Raw genomic sequence first — 6,739 nt, 5'->3', positions numbered from 1 at the left:
ACTGCTAGCTAGGGATGATGAGAGATGTAGTCCAAAAACAGCTGGAGACCCAAGTTTGGAAAGCACTGCTTTAGACCAGTGATGCCCTCCAGATGTTGTTGGACTGTAACACTCATCCGTAATCATTAGCCATGCCTACTGGGGGTGATGGGAGCTGAAGCCCAACAGCATCTGAAGGACCACAGGTTTTCCATCCTTGGTTTAGTGTTGCATCCAAACTGTGTGTAGGGGGCAGGGTCAATGGGTGTGATCCTGTGCCTTCCTCCATCCATCTCCAGTGAACGGTATGAAGGACCATCTTATCAACAACTGAATCTACACCTCAGTTATCTTTATCAATGATATCTGAAGGACAAAACCAAAATGTTAAAGCCAAGGACCTGCTGTTATATATTTTATTTGCAGCATGATTATCTATAGCTGAGGCATGGAGAGCTCTTACAAACCATTGGTTCATTTTGCACAGTGTTGTCTACAGTCACTGAGTATCAATCAGCAGCTCTCCAATGTTTCAGAAAGATCTTTCCCAGCCCAAAGTGGAGAAGCCAAAGGACTGAACCTGGGATGTTCTGCATGTAAAGCATGTGTTCTTCCATTGGGTTATGGGTGCTTCTCCTCCTTAAGATCTATTAATTGCTGTAAATCAAACTGCAGGGTTCGTCCACACTTCTGCTCGTCCCATTATTTCCCTTTAACTAATTATAGTGACAGAGTAGCTCAGTTCTCATAATGAAGGCAGAGAATGGGGAATGAGAGGCTCCACTTCTCCACTAAGAAGGAACCTCCCAGTAGATAAGATGAGCCCATGATAATACAGCTACCCAGCAAAGAGAAACAAGAAAGCGCTTATTCTCAGCTGCTGTATTGTAGACCAAAATACTGACACACACTTTGGAGACATGGATATCTTGCATTTTGCCTTAGTCTGTAGACTGTAGGTGATTATGTTTCTCTCTGTATATTTTGATGCACGTTTGTGATCTGTTGTGTTATTCTTTTTTTTTTTAACCCTCAGGCTCTGCAGAAGTCTTAAATTCAGGAGGGTAAATCTGTGATGTAAATGGGCAGCAAGTTGCCCTTTTAAACTCTTATTATAAGAGAATATTGTACTGTTAATGAATAATGGAAAGGGGGAGAAGAAGCTCAAGAGAAACATTCAAACAGCAGGGCATACATTATTGCATCTTCACAGAGGCATCTGAGGTAGCGCTTGCAAACTTATTTATCCTGCTACTCAACCAAAATGATGCATGTCATTTGCCATGGCAACCCTTCCTTCATCGTATGTGCCTATATATTGCTTCAGATGTGTGGGCCACTTTCTTAAAAAGAAACAAACGCATACCCAGACATCGATGTCACATGAAATCCTATTCATTTCACAGTGCTTTGATGTGAAAACATGTACCTCAGGACACAGACATCCATTTCTTCCCTCTGCCCCATATTATTGCTGTTCTGTCTTCAAGTATCTGTGGCAACAATGTGTTTCAGACAGAAGTCTCCTGTTGCCCATCTCTTTCCAAGAAGAGATTAGTGATACAGGACCACCCTTTGACCAAGGCGCCTCTGTTCTTCTGGTTCTATTCGTCAGTGAGGGAGACAGTGAAGTGTGAGCTATGTAAATACAGATCTCCAGGATCTCTGGGAAAAAGGCAACCTTAAGCAGTCTTCTCCGTAATAGGAATGGACAAATCTGTCAGTGTTGGTTTCTAGTAGTTTCTCGTTTTTCCAGTCTGTTTCCCCCATTTCCCAAACAGTTTATGGTGGTTGTTTTTAAAGAGATCCACACAAGAATGTGCACATTTTGTGTAATTTCCCCTAAGATATGCGTTTTGTGCACAATTCTGCCCAATATATGCATTTCTGCAAGCAATTTCTCCTGATACAATGCATCATTTAACATATATTTTCATGAATGTAGTGTTTTGTATGCACTTTCCCCTAATCTTTGCATTTTTATACACATTGTTGGGTTGGAGAACTGCAACGTAAAAATCTGGAGAGTTCTACATTTCAAAGAAGAACTCAGGTTTTGTTTGCATGTTGGTTCTGGAGCTGTGAATTAGGGAGCACCTGTGTGATTCTACCTATGTGTGCTTCTAGAGGAGGTGGTGTTTTTGTGATATATGGTGTGTGTGTGTGTGTGTGTGTGTGTGTGTGTGTGTGTAGGCTGAGCATAAGATGGAAGGGCCCACAGCGTTAATACTCCAATAGATATTGGTTCCTATTAGGCATCCAAGCCCCTGTCCCCACAAATCATACTTCTGGATTCAGCACAGAGCAAGTTAAATCTTTGTGCCTTTTCCTACGTCAGGTTAAAGATGATACTTTCTCACATTCACCAATGATATCACCTCCAACTGAAGAAGGGGAGGGGAAAAAGCTTTCCCCCACCCACATCTGCAAGTATCTCCAGCTAGTAGCACTAGCTCTTTAGTCATGTAAAGAGATACCGGTAATTAACAGACTTCTAACTGAGGCACTAAGTCAACTAAGAGAATCGTTTGACTACTTTAGCAGCCTCTGTTTCTACACAATCCCATCATATGGATACGAAACATCAAGGCCAACCCACCCAGTCTTATAATAATATTTTCAAGCATCTGAAGACGAGAAAAGAAAATAGTAAGCTGTTATAGGATTTTCTGTTCGTGTTAGAATAGGCCCATGAAAGATAACAACATCCATCTCCTCACTTTCACCAAGTACATCCTAGCTCTAGGTTTAGGCTGTAATCCTAGTCTCACTGAAGCACTGTTATTCTCTCTCTTTTTGTCTTCCTGCCAATTTGGCGTCAAGGGCCTGCCTCATGTCCTGTCACAGAAATGCATTCAGGAAAGGCCCTCACCTGGCTGTTAGCTTTGCCGTTCATATTTGTTATGTTCTTTGAAGGTTGGTTTGAAGTTAAGCAGAAGCCATGTTTCTAATAAATCTTAAGTAGAGACCCTTTATGCGAATTAACGTCTAAGTCACTCCTTGGAGGTTTTTTAATGTTCCAAAAATAGTTCCCAAGCTTCTGCCAAAGTAGATGTTGCCAGAATTTCCATGGAAAGCATTATCAGTGTGGATGGGTTGATGCCAGTCAGGGTACAAATAATGGCCGCCCAAACCCTTCTCCTCTTCCTGCTTCAGCTGATTTGTGGCAGAGGGTGTGTGTGTGTGTGTGTGTGTGTGTGTGTGTGAAGGGGGGGGATTATTAGGTTTTTGAAATGAAATCATGCTCCCAAGTTCAGAAGAAGATCACCAAAGCCTTCCCCTCCCCTTTTCTTTAAGTCTTTGACAAATATGCCTCACCAGAGACTCTTAAGGAAACCAGTCATGGACCAAGACGTGAAAGGCTGTCATGAGTAGTTTACATCTGGCTGGGAGACAGAAAGCAAAAGCCATGGAAAAAAATGATCAGCTGAAAGTGGCAGAAGGTGAGTGCCTTTACCAAGGGCCAAGGTTCATGATGGAGAAGGACCCAGAACAACATGTCAAACTAGGATGGCTAATTGAAATGCAGCAATGACCATTTTAAGATGGCTCTCACCTTTGGCTCTCTCAATCTTACCAGACTCGACTTCAGACAATGAGCCATTTCACAGGCACTTGGCACATCACAAAAAACAGGATTTGCCAACAGATGTAGCCCTGACAGGGGTCAATAGCCCATCCTAGCTCCATGACATGCATCAAATTAGGTAGTTTTGCAATGAACTGGGAGCTGAATTAGTCAGGGAGGGGGCGGAGCAACAGCTAGCAACCAAAAGGGTGTCACCCTGGCACAGGAAGTCTGCGTTGGGTCACAAACCTCGCCCACTGCTTCGATGAGTGAGCGGTAATTTCTTCTCCATCCCTACTGTCATGATCATCTGTTCATCATTGCTCTCTTTCATATGCACACATAGGGTGAAAACGGAGATCATGATGAATGCTTTCTCTGCTTTTGTCCTAAACATACATATACAGAAACAGGTCTGAACCAGATGTGACATGCAGTTACATGTCTCTGCACTGATTTCATTTTAAAACCAAAAGCAGATTTAGGAGGTTAAAGTTTGAGCAGAGGGATGGTGGGTGAAGGGACTGCTCAATCCTTTCCCTCTCCAGCTTTACTCCCAACTTGAAAGCAAACCCCCAAGCTTCATTTCTTCAGACATGGGGAAAATCAAGATCTGGTGGTGGGTGGTGGTGATTTTGAGTGAGGAAAGGGTTAAGCAGTCCCTTCGCTCTGCTTTTTCTCCACTTGAACTCAGACTCCTGAAACTACTTTTGGTTATAAGGATACCAGAGGAGAAAGGATACATGTCACTCAAGACTAGGGATGAAAAAAGACATAGTTTTCTGTTCTGCCCTGTATCTGTTGCATGCAGCCCTGTTCCCATTCTGCTGTAGTTCAGGTTCCATAAAAACCATTATTTTGCTCACTGTTTGTTGCAGCCAAATTTAGTAAGGCAATTCATTACATTATTGTCAACAGAATTAACTACACTATAGTTATGTGATTCAGTACATCATCGACAATGTACTGAAAAGCATTGCAGACTCGGGGGGGGGGGGAATAATGACAGTGAATTCCGATTCACTGCCTGAATCTCAATCCTGTTTGCAGGTGGACAAGTGAACCCACTCAATTTCTGATGCCATTTCCCACTTTGGTGGAATTCTCCTACTCACAACTGCTAGTTTGGATCATGTGGGCAAGGCAATGTGACCTAGATTCATGGAGAAGAGGGCTATCAAAGTCATGACGGTTATGCTCTACCACCATGGTAAGGAGACTGCCTTGCTTTTGAATGACAGTTGCTGGAAACCACATGAAGGGAGAGTGCGCCTGTGCTTGATGGTTTCCCAAAGACATCTGGTTGGCCACTGTGAGAAAAGGATGCTAGACTAGATAGGCCATTGGTCTGATCTAGCAGGCTTTTCTTTTGTTCTTAGATTTCACCAGCTTTCTAGAGTATACATCCCAAAAAAGGAGGGGGGGGGGAAGCCCAACTTGGGAAAGAAACCAGCTTTCATTCTGACAAGTCATTTCTTCATACATATGCTATGTAGATGTCACCTCCCTTAGATTAACGTTTGCTGTCTGGCTCATCTGTAGGTTGCCCCTAAGCACAACAGAAGCAAATGGAAGGAAAGGACCTATTCCTGGCTGTAAGCATCATTCAGATCTGCATTTTCCAGAGAACGGATCAATCAGGCACATCATGTCCTTTGGTCACGAGCAGGATGAAGTGTGAGGGACACAGAGAAAATGCTTTACAGAGGCTTTGGAAAGCACTGGTGAAGGGGAAAGCTGTGATGGACTGCACAGATTTTCAGATGTCTCTTTGAAGCTGCTGGGCTTTGGAGGGGAACCAAGATGTCTAGGGAACTGCACTTTTTCAAAACCTGGTGAATAAGCTGCTTCTTCTTCTTTGGTTTCTCTTGATGCATTTTAAAGTCTTTGAAAACTCCAGTCCTATGAGAAGCAAAGGGCTGCTTGGGAACTTGTTCTGGCTGCCGTCCTTATAAACAAAACCTCTGTTATCTACCAACTCAGGAGAAGCTGCCAGGTGTGAACAAAGGAAACAGTTACTTTCAGGGGATGGGAGTCTTTGAAAAACTCTACTCTCCCCAAACCGGAGTGCTAAAAATTAATATATAGTTCGTTACTTGTATTATGCCTCTTTTCAGCTTGTTATTTGCAGGATGTTTCTGCAAAGCACAGTTGCTGCTGTGCCCTGCCAGGGCTGGTAGAGGGCAGTCCTCTACTTGGAGGGGTTCTCTATTTGAAAGGCTGTTTAGTCAAAGTTTGCTTTGGAGATAAAGACTCACACAAAGGGAGAGCAGCAGGGGCCTTGAAGGCACCCATCCACAGTTAGAGTGTTGACAGCAGACTGAGCAGGCATCTGGGTCACCTGCCACAGTCTTCCCCACTATGGTGAGCTGTATTAGTAAATGTTTTGAACCCATACATATATGCTAGCAAATGCAATTTTCTACGCAGTCTTCTTTTTCAGCCCGGTGTAAGTGGTTACCTTGTCTGCTTCTAGTCTCATGTAACTACTACACCATTGGGGCTTCCAACTTTCCCTCCCCCTAAGCCTTTTGAGCTGACACCAAACATTTAAAGCACGTGGCTTCCCCCATTATTCTGTCCCATTATTGCCTTAGAGCAAGAATAGGCAGTATGGTGCCCTCGAGAGATTTTTTGGGCTACAAATTCCATCAGCCCCAGCCAACGTGGGGTTCCAGTCAGGTGGTCCAACACCATCTGGAGGGCACCACATTAATTACTCTTTCTCTTGACCAGGGATAGGGACCACATTCATTGATGATAGTAATAGCCAAGCCCTCACAGCCATGCCCCATCATGCTATGTTCCTTTAAGATTATGCAACCTTTGAAGTTATGCAATAATCTTATAATTATACAATAATAAAAACATTGTAATGGAATGATCAATGCAGATCTCCATGTGCTGCCTTTCACCTAGATCTACTATTTTTGTGTGCAAGCACATGGGTAAATGATTTGGAGTGCCCCAATATCTTATTTCAGAATGACTTATGTTGCATTTTCCTTGATGTTCTATTGCATGTTCCAGGACTTGCATGCCATTCTCTTGAAACTGAAGCACTTTGTGTTATCAGTGTTCCAAAATGCTTAGCTTTGGAGTACACAGAACAACTTCTCCTCAGTGTTCTTCCCAGAGTGACCCTAGGAGCCAATCCTCAGGGGCTGACTCACCTGCTTTCACTCTGATTGG

At 43.3% G+C, this 6,739-nt stretch overlaps 1 long non-coding RNA gene across 1 annotated transcript; it reads left to right on the top strand.

Moving 5' to 3' along the window:
- Positions 1-1,017: 1,017 nt before the first annotated feature.
- LOC308481513 lies at positions 1,018-5,611 on the top strand. Its single transcript, XR_013988728.1, has 4 exons — positions 1,018-1,203; positions 3,277-3,422; positions 4,598-4,757; positions 5,090-5,611. It is a non-coding gene; the product is annotated as an uncharacterized lncRNA (long non-coding RNA).
- The last annotated feature ends 1,128 nt before the right edge of the window (positions 5,612-6,739 follow it).

This window comes from Podarcis pityusensis (genome assembly GCF_964106645.2).
Source record: "Podarcis pityusensis genome assembly, chromosome: 7".
NCBI lineage: Eukaryota > Metazoa > Chordata > Lepidosauria > Squamata > Lacertidae > Podarcis > Podarcis pityusensis.
This window is presented reverse-complemented; position numbering and strand designations above follow the sequence as displayed.